Source organism: Manis javanica, chromosome 11, assembly GCF_040802235.1.
Source record: "Manis javanica isolate MJ-LG chromosome 11, MJ_LKY, whole genome shotgun sequence".
Lineage (NCBI taxonomy): Eukaryota > Metazoa > Chordata > Mammalia > Pholidota > Manidae > Manis > Manis javanica.
Window position 1 is genome coordinate 75,008,195 of NC_133166.1, and position 18,518 is coordinate 75,026,712.

At 39.2% G+C, this 18,518-nt stretch overlaps 1 long non-coding RNA gene across 1 annotated transcript; it reads right to left on the reverse strand.

The window, feature by feature from the left end:
- Nucleotides 1–1,088: 1,088 nt before the first annotated feature.
- LOC140844447 (uncharacterized) lies at nt 1,089–6,869 on the reverse strand. Its single transcript, XR_012122757.1, has 2 exons — nt 2,965–6,869; nt 1,089–2,567 (listed from the first exon to the last, which is right to left on the reverse strand). It is a non-coding gene; the product is annotated as an uncharacterized lncRNA (long non-coding RNA).
- Between the last annotated feature and the right edge of the window lie 11,649 nt (nt 6,870–18,518).

An 18,518-nucleotide genomic window follows, 5' to 3' on the forward strand; every position in this document is an offset into this window, starting at 1 on the left:
GACACTTGGACCCCAGCTAGCTGGAACAATAAACCTCTTGCTTGTTGCATCGATCTGCCGTGGCCTTCGTCTCCTCACTGGGGGGAAGCACAGACCGGAATAAGGCCATTGGATCTTACAGTCACCACACTGGGCTCAAGGTATACTTTTCAAAATACTAACAGCAAACAACTTAGGGAGTCAATGAGCTTGTTTCAGTAAGTAAAATTACCTCTTTGATAATAATTTTTTAACATTACAGTAGCAGTTCCAGTGGGCTAAGTGGGTGGAAATGAGTTTGCTTTTATTTAGTCTCCCTAAAGAGAAAATGGGTTTGTAGACTAATCCTTCATAAAAGGAGAGTTGCCAACAGGAATGCAATTGCATGAGTAGGAGTGTGTGTGTGTGCCTGTGTGTTTCAGGTGGTAAAAAAAATGGGAAATAAAAAGTAAGAATGTTCAGTCCAAGGCCTCCCATTTGACATATGGTAAGGTTTAAGATTTTAGTGCCATCTTTATCCAAAACTGTTTCAGCCCAAGGTTATATTTTCTAAATGACACCCTGTGCTTGCTTTATGCTACCTTTTAGGTTCTTCCTAGATGGCCTGAGAACCCAGTAGAGTTATCTATATGCTCCAAATTTCAGTAATAATGCTTCAGGAAATTTTGTTTTCTGAAGGAACATTGGCCATGTTTATATAATACTTAACTGCTGCTTTATTTTGTCAGTTCAGCAAAAAATCAGACCAAATGCTGGTTTAGTGATGTATTGACTTGGCTATCAATTTGTCTTCACTTTTCTGCAAATTATTTAATACATAATTAAATTAAATTGCATTGATACCACAGTTGTTAATGTCTCAATAATCTTAAAAGGTCACTGAAATTTTTCCTTCAATCTGCATTACTCAGACTTTGACCTCTGTTCCTAATATTCTTTTTTTTTTTGAAGAGATTGAGCCCGTTAGTAAGAACTTCACATGCCCACCATGCCAGAGTTGCAAAGACCATCTTTTAAAAGAAACTTACAATTCTTTCTTTCCATTTAAGAGCTTCCTACTGTTGGATTCCCCTGAGGAAGGCGCCGCCCCAAATCACTCACCAAAGACGTTTCTTGATGCAACAAGCAAGAGGAATTTATTCAGAAGCCAACTAGCTGGGGTCCACGTCAGCCCGTCGCAGCGGGTCTCAACGAGGACCCAGAGCACACAAAGCCAGAAGGTTTTATAGCATTTTCAAAAGGGGTAAAATTTTCCATAATTACAATACAGGGTTTTTTCTATAGGCTCATAAATCTTTTGCTGGCGCCACATCCTGGGGTCTGGTTAGATGAGATCACCTTCGGAATGTCTAGGGTGGTTCTAGCAAGATAAGCTAGGCATGTATGATTAACTGATTTACGGTTGGCTAACTAAAGGTCACTACAATTGACACAGGCTAACTAACTTGTTTTTCAAGATTCTAATGATTTTCCTTCTTCTGGGTTAGGGGGTGGTATTTAGGCCTTAAGATGGCTGTACTTATGCTAACTTTTGATTCTTCAGATCCTACATTTCCCCACTTCTCTTTTTGGGGCATTCCAATCATGGAATGTTTGTATCTTCTTGTGAGGTGAGTGAGTGGTATTGTTGCTTCAACATTAGTACATGAACAGCACTCACTCTTTCTCTAACAAAAGTTATCAACCGGTTTAATATGCAGGGTCTCAAAGTTAGGAGCAACACAAGGATGAGTAGGGGCCTAGCCAGAGTGGATATCAGGGTTGTAAACCACGGGGACCTAGTGAACTAAGATTCAAACAGTCCTTGGCCTGCTTCTCGCTCTCTCTTCCTCTGATCTAGCCTTTCTCTAAGTTTTGACATTGAATCTCTTACTATCCCGGAATGATCTGCATAAAAGCAGCATTCTTCTCTTAAAGCTGCACACAGTCCTCCTCCTTTTAGGAACAGCAGATCTAGCCCTCGTCTATTCTGTAAGACTACCTCAGAGAGGGAAGTCAGAGATTCTTCAAGTTTTGTAATGGATTGCTCTATGGTTTTTAGGTCTTCATCAATAGCAGTCCTTAGTCTTTCATAATGCTGGTTCCCTTGAACAATAGCGGCTGCCCCCGTTCCCACTCCAGCTGCGACTCTTATCTCTAACAACAGGGCTAAGGTCAGCGAGACCGGCTCTCTCTTATATCTATGCTTAGGTTCAAATTCAGCTACGAATGAGAGATCATCATGATACATCAACCTGGGCACCAGCTGGACCATGATACAGAAATCACGGGAGGAGTTGAAGGCAGAAGTAGAGACACATGGGGTCACTCCAGTGTTACAAGCCCACTATCCCTCGGGAGGAGGGATTAAATACCTGTTTTTACCAGGGAAGGCTATGGGTATGGTCTCATTCTTTCTTCTACAGATAGAGACTCTAGCTGCTGCTAGGGAAGAGGGGGTGATGACCGCTCTGGCTGCTTCATGCTGAGAAGGGGGCGCAGTAAAGGGTGCAGCTAGGTCTCCATCACTGGTCAGTTGAGAGGGCTTCAGAAGGCTGGCGCTTTTATTCTGGGTTTCATTTTTATTACTATTTGCAGTTTTGTGGCTTCTAGGCAAGATAAAACAAATTGTGTTATTAGGTTATGTAGCAACATCTGGAGTTGGATTTTTTATTCTGGAAGGAGGCTGCATTATTGAAACGATACTTCTCTCTAAAATCACTCTCATTTTTACTAGAAGTAACTAGGTTAAGAAAATAATTAACAGCTGGCTTGATTATTTGCACAGGTGCAGCAAGAAGAGCAATTGATTACACAGGCTCTTTTAAATATGCTTTGCTGGAACTTTTTGTAAGGAATTTCAGATTGAACTTTTAAAGGCCTCTTGAGGCCAGACAGCCAAGCCAGACTTGCCATCAGGCTTTGCCTGCAGTACCTGTAGATTTGGATGAATTCTTCTCTTCTCGAGGTCTCTGCACCTGCCAGGAAGTGACCTTCTTTACTCACCTGGTAAGGCTGCTGGGAACTCTGTAGGCAAGGTACCAGGCCAGTTCTTCCAAGGGGCTTTGTTGGCTTTATAAAGTCAATCTTAGTTCTTTAAAGTTGTTCACATCTGAGTTTATACACATGTCTCTCAGGTACGACATTCCAGTCAAAGCCCTGGTAGTATAACCAGTGTTCTTAAGTAGTCTTCTCACAAGGAAAGCAGATTCTTATTGAACTCGTGCAAATAAACATACTGCCATGGAATACAAAAACAGTCACTGAAAGTTTTTAAACTCTGGAGGGATCAAGTAGAGAGAAGGATGTTTCAATTCTGCTCATAAAGATAGTCATTTACTAAACTGTTGTCAGTTTAAGAGAACAAGGTTAAAACACTTTACCAGCAACATTTGAAACAAAAAGACACAAAATCATTTTCTTTAGTTTATGTAATCTTATGCAACTAATACCTGTTCTGCTGAAATCTAGTTCTTTACCAGTTTAGGGATAATACTATAAATGACAAAAGACTTACAAATGACAATGGTTAAAGATATGATGAGAGCTTACTGTAAGACAGTTGACATAAGGAAATTCTGATATTTCTGTAATACAAAACATTCAGTAACAAAGTTTAGCATCATTCTCTTTGACAGTGCTTTCTTGGTAAATAAATATATATATATCAGATAAATAAGCTAAATTAGTCAAATACTTTGTCTAGTGAGAAAAAATTCTTCTGACATGTTCCAGGGGCCCTCTGGAAAATATCAGAGTTAACTAGAGGTAAAAGCACCTTTTTGCATTTAATTTTTTAGAACTATCATTACACATTTATTGTCTATATACTCAGCACAGTAAATGAGATATCTTAAAAAGTGGGGCAGCAGGGGAGACTGCTGCTGTCAATTTTTAAAGACAACATACAGAAAGTCAAACTAATTCTAGGTTACTAAGCATTCTTGAGAGAATGGTAGCAGATGGTAGATTCTTCTGCTTTCATCTTCAGGAGGGGAAAAAAGCTACAATAAGAATTCATATTTAGCTGAAAGAACTGTCTAAACTCAAGGCAGAGTATAATATTACCAGGCATACAAAAGACCTGTTAGAGATACATACAAAGAATGAATATGGCTATAGTCAAATTCAACTTAAAAGTTTAAGCAGAATCTCAAATTTAAATGTCTCTTTCTTTCACACAGATATTCAGATATGACCAGAAATATGCTTTGAGATGAAAGAGATCAGGCATTTTACTTTTTCATTTAGGGACTGAGAAATGATGACCTTTGGCTTACAATCAATAGCTTACAAACAGTGAAAATAATAAGAACATAACTCAGCATAAGTGTCTAAGACCAGATACAAAAAACAGAGAAAGTGCTTAAGTTTACAGGTCTTCCCTGAAAGCTTCAAGAATGTTTTACTCTTTAATAGTAGATTCCCCCATGTTTTTTTTTTTTTTAAAAACATACAGCATATAAATTAAACAAGAAGACCTGGTGGTTCTCAAAAAATCTATTACAACTTTTTTCAAAAGTGGTCACACGTTCGTCTATCTAAACCTTCACAGTGAAACCTGTTTTTCTGGGAGAAACATAATCTTGTCCAGATTCTACAGTTTAATAAATTTTGGTTTGTTAACTAAGTGCATTTAATCAGCTGAAAAAAGCTTTGTTACTATTCTGCTTAGGAATTCAATTTTTCAGGCCATGCAATCATTTTTAATAACAAAATATTTCAAAGGCAAATAAAGGTTATGCAGTTGTTAACAAACTTTAGCTTTTAGTCCCTTTAACATTACGATTTCATGGCAACTCACTGAGACTTTAAGCATGAGAAACTGCTGTGATCTTTCAACATTAAGAGCAGACTAACAGTTAAAGAAAACTGTTTAACTGGAAACGAGATTTTAATTTTGCTGTGCACTTGATATCAAGACTCACTTGCTTTAATTTCACTAGGCATGACTATATCTGTAAGAATATAGTAATTTATTCTTCATTTGCCCCATGGTCCCAAGCACATAAGCCGGTGAGAATTATGCCTGGGCTTGCCTGCAGCTTGACTTGGTTTATCTCACTTTATCTCCAAACATCCTAACCCTCCCCCCAAAGCAACAGGCTGAGCGGATCTTCTACAACAAAAGGCACCACGCTGTTTTCTCTCTTTGTCTCTCTTTAAATAAATAGCTGTACTTTAGAACAAAGTTACTTTCTTTTATCACAAAACACATTCTTTAGCATGCAGAAGAGTTTTCATTTTTTATACTTTTTCTTATTAAAACATACATCTTTTAGCATAGAGAAATGTTTTTCTTTATTACTTTAAGTGGTTTTAATTAGAACTTAAAACCATTAGAAACTTTAACTTCTAGTGAACACTGAGAAGCAGGACACTGCAAACTGTCAAACTAACATTTTCTAGACCAACAAACTCACGAACACATTCTACAATTTCTGCAACCATGAGCTTCACAGCACAATCTCCCATCAAACACAGAGCACATCTTCTCAACTTAACAAAACTCTAAGGCTTTAAGTTACTACAAAGATTCTCAGGCTGCAGGTAGGCATACACACTGCAACACACAATTTAAAAGGTGTTCACTTGCCACACTTATCCAGTTCACCTACCTGCAACAACTATGCTAGCCTACTCACAAGACCCCCACTGAACACTAGACAAAGCCAAGCTTCTAAGCATTCTATTCTTAAAAGATTTAGCAGATAACATGACTCAAATGACTCTAGGTAAACTCAGGCAGCCGACAACTACCAGGACATGCCCGCCTCAGGCAAACTCAAATTAGCATTAATGCTTAACACTTTTTTACCAGGTTTTCTGGAAGTTTTAGAACACTCAATTTTCACAAGCGCTTGTCTTTAAATCAATTTCATTAATACCATCCGGAGGTAGAAAGATATATTCATTTACACACTTAGGGGGTTGTCTGAGTCTGTCCCCTTGTCAGTATAACAATTATTAGGCACATGAAAGACACAAAAAACAGAGACACACACAGATTAGACACACAGCGGCCGCTTTTTGTTTTTTCTCAGATTTTCAAACAGAAACCGAAAGGAATCAGAGGGTTGATATTCCTGGCACCTGAAAATCAACCCTATCTCATCAGATTCACCTTGCCGGAAAAACAGACGGGAGGCTACCAGGCGTCCCTGGCCTCCCAACCTCCCCGAGGCGTCCCCCAGGGTTGCAGCCTGCGGTGCTCCTAGTACGTCTACCGACCGCAGTCTCGACCCCTTTACGGGATCGGGACAGCTGCCAGACAGTGGGTACCCCCTTTCAGAATTCTGACCGGTCTCACTGAAAAACAGAAAACAGAACACAGACAAACCAAGGCGCCACTAATCTTACCTCTTCCTCCAAGAGCGACTTCGGGAGTGAAGCGGGGTGAGCGCATGATCCCGGACGAGCCCCCAAATGTTGGATTCCCCTGAGGAAGGCGCCGCCCCAAATCACTCACCAAAGACGTTTCTTGATGCAACAAGCAAGAGGAATTTATTCAGAAGCCAACTAGCTGGGGTCCACGTCAGCCCGTCGCAGCGGGTCTCAACGAGGACCCAGAGCACACAAAGCCAGAAGGTTTTATAGCATTTTCAAAAGGGGTAAAATTTTCCATAATTACAATACAGGGTTTTTTCTATAGGCTCATAAATCTTTTGCTGGCGCCACATCCTGGGGTCTGGTTAGATGAGATCACCTTCAGAATGTCTAGGGTGGTTCTAGCAAGATAAGCTAGGCATGTATGATTAACTGATTTACGGTTGGCTAACTAAAGGTCACTACAATTGACACAGGCTAACTAACTTGTTTTTCAAGATTCTAATGATTTTCCTTCTTCTGGGTTAGGGGGTGGTATTTAGGCCTTAAGATGGCTGTACTTATGCTAACTTTTGATTCTTCAGATCCTAGTCTACCTGCTTGCACATAGAGGAAAATCACAGAAAGAGAACACAGTAAATTCAGTAAGATAAGCTATAAATGTGTACTGTGGCTGTGATTAGGACTGGTTCTCCTTCCAGAAACATGGCATGATTGCACTACCATGCCATCCTTGAAGTTAGGCAGGACTATGTGATTTTTTTTTAAGTCAATAAAATATGACAGAAGTGATGTGGTTTTTCTCCAGTAGAAGCCTTAAGAGCCAAGAACGATTTATGCATTTTCTACCTAGAGTAGCCTGGCACTCAGAAGCTGGTCCCAAGTGACTGTAATAAGCAGAGCTCCCTAGGGGATATCTATCAAATACAGCATAACCTAGGCATCCTGACTTACTCAGCACAAAAATGTGTGATAAAGAAGTCTATCAATGCTGAGAGAGGACACATTAGTCAAGGTCTTAGGTTGCAAGTATCAAAATTTAATCTGAGTATTCTGGATAGATTTTAAAACAAGGCATTTATTTGGAAGTATGGGTGGAGAAACTCACAGAAGTAATGGAGAGCTTGAGAACAAGGATAGTTGAGAACAAGGAGAGTCAAAACAAAGGGATCCCCATCTCCTCTTCAGGGCTGGACAGCAGAAAACATACACTGACACAAGAACATTCTAGTCTATGTGCATTTATATAGTAAGATTGCCCATTTCTCAGTCACTGTTCAGAATCCCATTAAGAATGTCCAAGCTGCCCAAACTAAGTCACGTGCCTTCACCCATGCCAACAAAACTGCCCATGGAAAAGATTTCTGATGAAGGGGGAGCTGTGCTTGTAGGAATTGTGTGGATGCTTCAGGGCCAAAAGGTGACAAATACCCTTTTGTGGGTAAAATTGTAATATCTCCAGAATCTCTTGCCTGTTTTTAGTGCATCTGCATATCAACAGGTGTTTCCAAGGGATGGAGAATGGTAGTGCATCTACATATCAATAGGTAATTACAATGGCTTGCAAGGGTTTATCTGGACCAGAGAGGTTGGGTGGAGGGCTCTTTCTCTTCTGCTGCTGCTGGGTCAAGAGAGAAATGCAGATGACTGCTTGTAAGAAATAAAAGGGTTTCTTAACTTTACTTCTCCCTTTGACTGATCTCAGTTTTAGAGGTATTTTGCCCTGAGATTTTCCTCCCAGAATTACACTTTACAGTGACATAGCATAAGTCCTTGAAGTACTGTTCATCATTTGATGATGAAGCAGAGATGAGGCAAGAAACTAGGTGACTAATTCCCAGGATTCCCAGTCTCCTGCCATCTCATGCTCATACAACAGAAGTAACTCCTGAGCTGCATCTTACACCAGGAGTCTCCCTCAGAATCCTTAGCTGCCAGATGGCTTCTTGGAGAGACCATATTCATTTTTTTCAGTCTGCTTTTCTGCTGCTGACTCATTCCAGCTTTTAAAAATTCCTCATTATCCAAGAGCCTCCCTTCTAGAAAGGTCATTCAAGTGCTCTCAGGAGATGACATGGGCATCTGTATTCCTCCAGCCACAATCAGACCAACCACCAGAGAGAGGAGAAGCCTTACAACTATTAGGACATGGCAGACAGGATACAGAGGTAAAGGTCTTTGCAGAATGTGATATTCTTTTGGTGTTCACTTCTGCTCCAGTGGTATTCAGTAAGTACCATCAACTGAAACTGACTAAATGTAGCTGTTTGACTTCATAAAGAAAGAATATCCATAGAAACTGAGGAATGCCCTTTTTTCTGGCATTTAATACCTAAAAAAATGCCTTAGAAGGAAAGGAGCGCTGCTTTTTTATAAGCCAAATATAAATGAACTTCAGTGTACTTACATGAATGGGATAAATTAGAACCAAGTTTATTGTACTGGATTCAGGCAAAAATGCTTGCAAGCCCCAGACAAAAGAGTTAAGTGCCACTGTGACAGCCTCAGTAGCCTCAGGATCACTTTTATAGCCGTCCTTCAGGCACTCATTGTAGGCATAATGTCAGTTAGTCCTTGGAAGCATTCTGTGCAAAATCTGGAAAATAATGATAAATATATAACACTGATGTTCTTGTTTGAGAAGATCAATTTCCAAATTCATAAATTAGTTTGCTTGCTTTTTGTTAGTCAAATAAAAGCATTTGTTAAAAAAGACTTGTCTTTTACTAAATGTTTTCTTCCAGGAAATACATAGATATTTGAATATCTGCTTGAACCTCACACCATTTCATTGTGCCAGGCACCTAGATTCAGTTACAGTTTCATGTGATAGTGAGTGTTTGTTAATAAGTCAATATGAACATAGCGGGGGGATTCAGTGATGTGGCAGAAGGCTCTCTCCTTGATCACACACAGTCCATGCTTTATTAGAAAGTGTACAGTGATGTGTAAGTGTCCCCAAGATGAGGCTAGTTGGCAGATTACCATCACAGGTAGTATCTTAGACAATTCATAAAGCTGTAAGTTCTGACTCTCAACCTTGCAGATGCCAAAGCTGATCTATCCACATCTGAGAAAGTATGAGTATTTCTCAAAGCAAAGTCATCATGCTAACTAAACGCACAGAGAATAATGTATAGAACCAAGGTGTCAAGTTATCAACTGATACTGAGATTTTTGCAGTGACAGACTGAAATGTTAGCATCATCGTGCCTAGTGCATTCTCTCCCTGTAGATGGAATTATATGGGATGCTGAATTATAAACAGAATAATGTTTTGTGCAAGGAACCACAGCTATGAAAATTAATTGGGCAAACTTCTAGAAAGATACCTCAGCCAAAACAACTTAAGGCAGTGTCACCCACAATAGGAATAATCTTGCCCAAGGGGATAGTAATACTGAAGACACTAGATATGACCCCTCAACTTTGGACAGTTTCTGGACTTGTGCAGCCCATTAGCCTTCTATTAAGTTTTATACAAGAAGAGAAGTCAGTTTGTCATTTTAAGGTGACTCTCCGTATCTCTTTAACAGTGTTTCACAATGTTCAAGATACTGAAGTAGGGTGAAGAGATGTTTCCTGGGGTGGGGAGCTGTCCGTGGTTCTGAATCACTTACTAGCAACCCAGAGATCCCGTGGACTCCTAATCAAATTTCTCCCTGGAAATTTAAACCTGTGCTGTTAAGACAAGGACTGGTCAGATTCAAGGGAAAGAGGGACAAAATTCCTTTATAAGGATAAAATCCAAATATTATACACAAAACTGCATGCATGATTTTTATGCTTAAAAATTTCTTGAAGATAAAAATTCAGGAAATGCAAAGAAATATAGAAAGAAAAATTATGGCAAGTGAGACTTTAGCCTACCCTCTAATCTCATGATAAAGATAGCAACAAAAAAAAATACAGAAACCAAAGTACACATACATAAAATTATACAGCAAAGCCTATAACCAGAAAATGAAAACATTGCATTTTTATATGTACCTGATATATTTACAAAATTGAGCACACTAGAGCTGAACAAGTTAGATTGGGGTAAACCCAAAAATCTGAGCAAAGGAGAGAATGTAGAAATGCTAGCAGATGACATTCTTTTATCATAATGTAATAAAGCTACAAATTACAGCATGGAAATTTAAAGCTCTTTCAAATAATTCTGTCAAAAAGAAATAAAAATAAAAATTTCAAAAAATCTAAAAAGCAGTGACAGTAAAAATGCTACCTATGAAAAGTAGTTATAGAAGACTGAAAATAAATATATTAAGCATTCAAAAAATTAGTAAAAGGTGAACAACTACTCCCAGGAAAGCAGAAATAATGAATCAATAAACATGAAAATAGAAACTAAAACATAGAACTAATTAATAAATAAAAGTACTATGTCTTAGCTGGAGGGAGGAAAATTTTTTAATTAGGGGATGGAGGAAATAGTTGGGGCAGAGAAGACAGAAGGCAGAGACAGCCCAGTGAACAAAGACAGCTGGAGGAGCAAAGCCAGAGGCCAGAAAGAAATGTTCAAACTGCCATCTTTTCAAATGACTGTGGTTCCTAGTGGAATAAGTTCCCATAGAGTTCTGCTCTATGGGAAGTTTGAGGGGCAGTTCTATTATCTACTCCCCTCCCCCACCAACAGAGAGAGAGAGAGGGAATGAGAGAGAGATTGTACCCTTTTTGTTCGATATTTGTATCTCAAATGGTATTCTTTTATTATTGAAAGTTAGTGGGCATACATGACAATATTGTTTCAGGCATATACGACAGTGATTCAACTTTTATGTACATTATGAAGTGATCACCATGATATATCTAGTTACCATCTGTGACCATACAAAGTGTTACATATTATTAACTGTATTCTCTAGACTATACATTGCATCCCCATGTCTTACTGATTTTATTTTATAACTGGTATAAATGGTATTATTTTCTTTATTTCTTTTTGGGATAGCTCACATTTCTCTCCTATGCACAAAGCTACCAATTACTGAGTGCCCATCATGACCAATTGGGATTTAGGGGCTTTACAAACATTTTTGCTAAACTCACACCAATTTTTTCAGGCACTATGCCGTATCTTACAGATGAAGTAATTGAAGTTCATTGGGTTTAGGTAATTTTTCCAAAGCCACACGGTTAATAATTCAAACCTAACTTTTCCAAAGCCGATTTTTCTTCATGAGGCTATACTGCCTCTCCATGGACAGAGACAGAGATCACATATCACGTATTAATTAAATTTGTGCAGTTGGCAAACTGTTAAGAAGGTAGGCTAAGATGGTTCATAAAATCAAGATCCATATGACCCCGATGGTATGAAATGATTGGCTAACACCCAACATAAAAACTCCCTGAGGGCTAAACTCAAAGTGCTATATTTGGGAGTTGGAAAAAAAAAAACAGTTCTACACATACAGAATTGTAAATCTCTGTTCTGGGGCAGTTCATTTGAAAAACTGCACAGCATTTTAGTGCCTGTATGCTTCTAATATGAGTCCATGTTCCAGTAGGAAATAGTGGCACTGTCAATGAATTTTAACTAAGAATAAAGTTGAATGAAGGGATTGCTTACAGGGTGAAGGCAACTAGTAATAGTGAATCACTCAGGAACTTCTCACTATGGCTTCCCAACAGGAGCTGATGCCATACATAGGATATGCCCATATTTTTAGTGGTTCAATAACTTTTTGCTCTTACCTTTAAAACTCTCACTGGGGCCTCCCATTGGCCAAACTCAATGGGAAGCTAGAGAGCAAGGCAAACTGAAAGGTGCATTCAATAGAGATCCCACCTCCAAGGGTATCTTTCAGGGAGTATAAAGGTGAAGCCCCTACCTGGCAGGGAAGCAAATAGCCCATAATCAGTACATTCTTTCTCATGCAATAGGGAGGCTCTGATGCTAAAAATAGACAAAGCTAATCCAGTCTCAGGTCTATTAATATATGTTCTACATCTTTATCATCAAAGATCTCAGTCCTAGTGGCCTCTGCACAGACCAGGATATACTGAATATCAGGCTCAATCTGAATACCTTGCAGAGAAGGAAATTACACAAGAAGTACACCCCAGAAAGCCAGCTGGTGTGTCAACCTGTTCAAAAACTAGGGAGTTTCCTCTAGGGTAGAAAAGACTTAGGAAAGACAAGTATGAAGGCTGATGCAGAAGTAGATTAATCTGTTATGGTCCAATGTGAAAAGCAGATTTAGAGATACTGCATGTTCAGTCCAGACCACTGCAATACAGTGAATATTGCAATAAAGTGAGTCAAATGAATTTTTTGTTTTCCCAGTGCATGTAAAATTATGTTTACATCATACTGCTATTAAGTGTGCAATAGCAATGTCTAAAAAAAGTACATACCTTAATATAAAATTCTTTATTGCTAAAAGTGCTAACCATCATCTGAGCTTTCAGTGAGTTGCCACTTTCAGCAAATCTTTTTGCTGATGGACGGTCTTGCCTCCATGTTGATGGCTGCTGATTGATTAGGGTGGTGGTTGCTGAAGGTTGGAGTGTGGCTGTGGCAATTTCTTAAAGTAAGATAACAATGAAGTTTGCCACATCAATGGTCTTTTCCTTTTACAAACTATATCTCTGTGCCATGCAACGCTGTTTGATAGCATTTTACCCATAGTAGAACTTCTTTACAAATTGGAGTTAGTCTTCTCAAACCCTGCCACTGTTTTATCAATTAAGTTTATAGAATATTCTAAATCCTTTGTCATTTCCACAAACTTCACAGCATCTTCACCAGGATTAGATTCCATCTCAAGAAATGACTGTCTTTGCCCACCCATAAGAAGCAACTCCCTATCCATTCAAGTTTGATCATGAGATGCAGCAATTCTGTCATAGCTTCACTTTGAATTCTAGTTCTCTTGCTGTTTCCCCCACATCTGCAGTTAGTTCTTCCACTGAAGTGTTGAACACCTCAAAGTCATCCATAAAGACTGAGTCAGCTTCTTCCAAACTCCTGTTAATGTTAATGTTTTGGCCTCTTCTCATGGATTAAAAGTGTTATTAATGACATCTAAGATGTACATCCTTTACAGAATTTTTTCACTTTACTTTGTCCACATACAGCAGAGAAATCACTATCTATGGCAGCTATAGCCTTACAAAATGTTTTTCTAAAATAACAAGACTTAAAAGTCAAAATGACTCCTTGATCCATGGGCTGCAAAATGTATATTGTGTTAGCAGGCAAGAAAACGGCATTAATCTCCTTGTCTATCTCTATTAGAGCTCATGGCTGACCAGGTGCTTTGTCAGTGAGCAGTAATATTTCGAAAGGAATCTTTGTTCAGAGAAGTAGGTCTGAACGGTGGATTTAAAATATTCAGTAAACCATGTTGTAAATAGAAGCGCTGTCATCCAGACTTTGTGATTCCATTTCTAGTGCACAGGCAGAGTAGTTTCAGCTTAATTCTTAAGAGCCTTAGAATTTTCAGAATGGTCAGTGAACATTGGCTTCAACTTAAAGTCCCCAGCTGCATTAGCCCCTGACAAAGGAGTCAGCTGGTCCTTGAAGCTTTGCTGCCACGCATTGAATTCTCTCTAGCTACAAAAGCCCAAGATGGCATCTTCTTCCAATAAAAGGCTGCTTCTTCTACATGGGGAATCTGTTGTTCAGTGTAGCCCCCTATATTAAACCTCTTAGCCAGATCTTCTGGGTAACTTGCCATAGCTTCTCCATCAGCACTTGCTGCTTCACCTGCACTTTATGTTACAGAGGCGGCTTCCTTCCCTAAACCTCTGCTAGCTTCCAGCACTGCTTCCACAGCTGCCTCACCTCTGTCAGCAGCCTTTATAGAATTAAAGAGGGTCAGGGCCTTGCTCTGGGTCAGGCTTTGGCTGAAGGGAATGTTGTGGCTGGTTTGACCTCTGTCCAGACCACTAAACCTTTCTCCATATCAGCAGTAAGGCTGCTTCCCTTTCTTAGCATGTGTGTGTTCGCTGGAGGAGCACTTTTAATTGCCTTTAAGAACTTTTCCTTTGTGTCCACTGCTTGGCTGACTGGCACAAGAGGCCCAGCTTTCAACCTGTCTTGGGTCTCAGCACACCCTCTTGCTAAGCTTGATCATTTCTAGATTTCAGTTTCAGGTGAGACGTGTGACTCTTCCTCCCACTTCGAGGCCATTGGAACGTTTTCAAGTGGCTCGATTTCAATATTGTTGTGTTTCAGGCAGTAGGGAGGCCTGAGAAGAGGGAGAGAGACAAGGGAACAACTGGTCTATAGAGCTGTCAGAACACTCACAGCATTCATCAACTAAATTCTCTGTCTTCTGTGGGTACAGTTTGAAGTGCCCAGGAACAATTCTACTAGTCATCAAAGACTACCAATCACAGATCACCCTAACAAATGAAGTAGTAATGAAAAAGTTTGGAATATTGTGAGAATTACCAAAACAAGACACAGATGCCCGAAGTGAGCAAATGCTGTTGCAGCAATAGACTTGCTCAATGCAGAGTTGCCACAGACCTTCAGTTTGTAAAAAATGCAGAAATACCTGAGATGTGCAATAAAGTGAAGTGTGACAAAAATGAGGTATGCCTGTATTAGATACATGCAAAAGAGTTACTGGGAAGCAGAAATTAGCTCAACATAAGCAGTCAGTTCCTGATCTCTAGAACCATCCATCACTGGCATGAGTCACATCAGTGACTTCTGGAGTTCCGTCAGAGGCTAGGCCACCACTGCTGCGGGGCTTCTGTGGAAGACAGTCCTGAACTTGGCAGGCTGTTCCCTCACAGCTCTAAGATCTACCCGGCAGCCTGGTGTGAGTGCTGACACACTTGCCCATCCTACTTAAGTAAATGACTGTCCTTCAGACAAAGCACCATATAGGCAAGACCCAAGGTTTCCAATTTGTTCTGATGTCTGCCCTGCTGCTGACACATAGGCATTAAACTATCAATCCCTCCATGAACAATCTTTGAGCTTTACCACTTCTGAGAGAAGCTAATGGGTGGTGACCAAAGAGCCTGAAGCTCAGAATGCTTCTAAATCCTTTCAAAACAACAAAATAGCCATCAAACCAGAGCACCCAGCACTTAACTGTGGGTCTCATCTTACACATCCTTTCCTGGCTGTAACTACAGTGAGAAAAGCTCTTTCCAACATAGTAAAGGCCTGTTGATAGTATGAGGCCTCCAGATACAGGGGCAAATGCTGATTCTACAAGGTCTTCAAGAAAAAATGCTATGGTAATAACACAGATAACTGTTCATAATCTATTCAGTGAGAAAAGGTTGTGAATTAGTTTACCTAAATGTGTGTAGATACACATATATAGACAATGTGTATGTTCAGTCTACATAGAGAAAAGAAAATATGCATATATACAAAGAGATATTAGTTATCTGTAAGTAGTGGAATTATAATTGTCTTGTTTTCTTCTTTTTGTTTACTCTATTTTCTATAGTAAATGTACTTTTAACTAGAGAAAAATCTCTTCTGTTCAAATTTTAAATTTTCTTTGTTTCACAGAGAAGAGGACTCCACAACTACATGCTAGGTAGAATTTTGGAAAGCTGGATGACTTTGGAAGGTTGGCATATCCTTATTTCTTCCATAGTTTGGATTCTGACCTAGAAGGGACATAAAAACTTGCTTTGACCCTGGCTTGGGTGTGCCAATTCACTGCTAAAGCAGTTTCATGGATCATGAATTGCAGGAGCCATTTCAGCGATATAGAACCAGAAAAACAGACAACACAAGTGATCCAAGACAGACAAGGAGAACAGAGCCAGGCAGAGAAGCAGTGGCCTTTAAAACACACAATTACCTCTGAGATTAAGCTGCTTTCCACTCTGCTCCCCAAACTCCCTTATGTGATTATAACTTAAAATGGCTTATTTTATAAAACCCAAAGGTCCTGCAGTAACATATCAAGGGTAGTGCAGAGGGAATGGGCAGCCCCCATGGAATTAAGGAGGCATAGTCTGTAGAGAATTTAAAGACAATAATAAAACTAAGGAATAATGTGTCTGCTTTTTAAAAATCACTACGCATCAGCAACACCATCCTGCCCATTGTGCACTGCCGAGGACTTTCTAAGTTCCCTCAGGAAAAATCCACTGATGGGAGGGGAGACTTTGCCCTCCCACCTTGAAGAAAATAACCTTTTGTTATCTTTAATATGCGTCTGCATTCCTTCTTTTTCCATTTCCCTCTCTCTTCTCCTCTCTTCTCTATTTGAGGGGTGGGGAGGAGATTTGCAGGCAGTGTTGCAAGGCTGGTATGTATTCCTTTAAGTAGAAAGGGTCCTGTGTCCCAAAACCCTGGCAAAGGACAGATTTCAGGGTAATTTTCATTTATTTATTTCATTAGAACAACCTTCTGCCTTAACTGGATTGTAGAGTCATATTGATCTTTCTTTATTTAGTGGCACATTTGGCCTCAAAATTCCCATTCCTTGAAGAACTATTTTTTTCTTTTATTTATTACTATAGTTATGTGCATCTTTTCTGCAAAAGTTAGGATTTGATCACCTAAGGACAAACACTTCTTAGATAAATGTTATTTCATATATGTTGTATATTCTTTCTCAGGTGTGTTGTGATATTTTTATGCCATTATGCTGTTAGAATTATCACCTGGTATTGCAATGCTCAGCACTTAGCAGTCGTGTAAGGTTAATATGTGTACAAACCTCACAGGGATTGAAATACTTTAAAAATCTGTGATTTTTTTTATCCATACGATATTTTTACATTCAAAATTCTTTTCAATTAAGGTTAAATCCCGGGTACTGAAGACACACCCAAAAGAGCCACTCTATTATTTTTATCTTACAATTCTAGTTCAACTGGATTTTTCTCATTTTAACCACAATGAAATCAAGACAGAAAAGAGAATTTTTTTTTATTTTTAGACTTTTACCAGCTCCAGAATCCCAACACTACACAAATAGCAGTGGGAAAGACTGAGGCATTGAAAATGCTAGAACATGAGTTCCACTTTAAGCCAGTTCTAACTCATTTTAAAAGCAAAGTTTTTTGGGACATTTTCTTCCAATATTCCTTGTGCATAATGAGCTGGAATCCCCCAGCACCAGTGCATTGGCATGAGGCAAAGGAAAGTGTTGCAGGTAGCACAGAGGCCTGGGCTCCTCAGCCTGGTCATGCCTCATTCCTTAGCTGATTTATGAAAGCTCAAAGTACAGTGGGACCACTTGTTTCAACAAAGTTAGTATAGTTTCATTTTTTTGAATTTCCATCAGAGTAGTGAATTACAACATAAATAGCCAAAGCCTCAAAATGATGGCACAGAATCTAAGAGATTTCCAAAATCAATCTCCCTTTTGATCCACTATATTCCTTTTTTATTTTCTGTCCCTAATTCTACAATCTTTCCATGAGTTCCATGAGCTACTTGGTGGTCTTCTAATTCTTTTCTTCTGATGCTCACAAACCTTGGTTTCTACCATTTATAAACCAGAAGTGACTATATCCAGCTTATGACACTAAACAAAACATACCATTTTTTAGAAGGAAGTATGTCTCAAAGGTGAATCAAATTCTCCCGTTTTTGTTCAGAACACGGGTAGAAACTTTTAAATGGTGGTCACCTGGATTAAAAAAAATTCTCAAGCAAGTGCCTGATTTCACAAACATAATGTTCTGAGAACTGCTGGTGGTTGCAGTCACTCAGCACACAGGGATGTCTGCATGAGACAGAATTGGTTTGCACTGTTATTGATTTCACATGTTGTATGTTGCTTGAGTGAGTCTTTACTAAAACAGAGATTTTTGCCTATGTTTTTTCTAAGAGTTTTATGGTTTCATGACTTACATTCAGGTCTTTGATCCATTTCAAATTTACTTTTGTGTATGGGGTTAGACAATGATCGAGTTTCATTCTCTTACATGTACCTGTCCAGTTTAGCAAACACCAGCTGTTGAAGAGCTGTCATTTCCCCATTGTATATACATGGATCCTTTATTGTATATTAATTGACCATATATGTTTGGATTAATATCTGGACTTTCTCTATTCTGTTCCACTGGTCTGTGGGTCTGTTCTTGTGCCAGGACCAAATTATCTTGATTACTATAGCTTTGTAGTAGAGCTTGAAGTTGGGAAGCAAGATACCGCCTGCTTTATTGTTCCTTCTCAGTATTGCTTGGCTATTCAGGGTCTTTTGTAGTTCCATATGAATTTTAGGACCATTTGTTCCAGTTCGTTAAAAAATGCTGTTGGTAATTTGATGGGGATTGCATTGAAT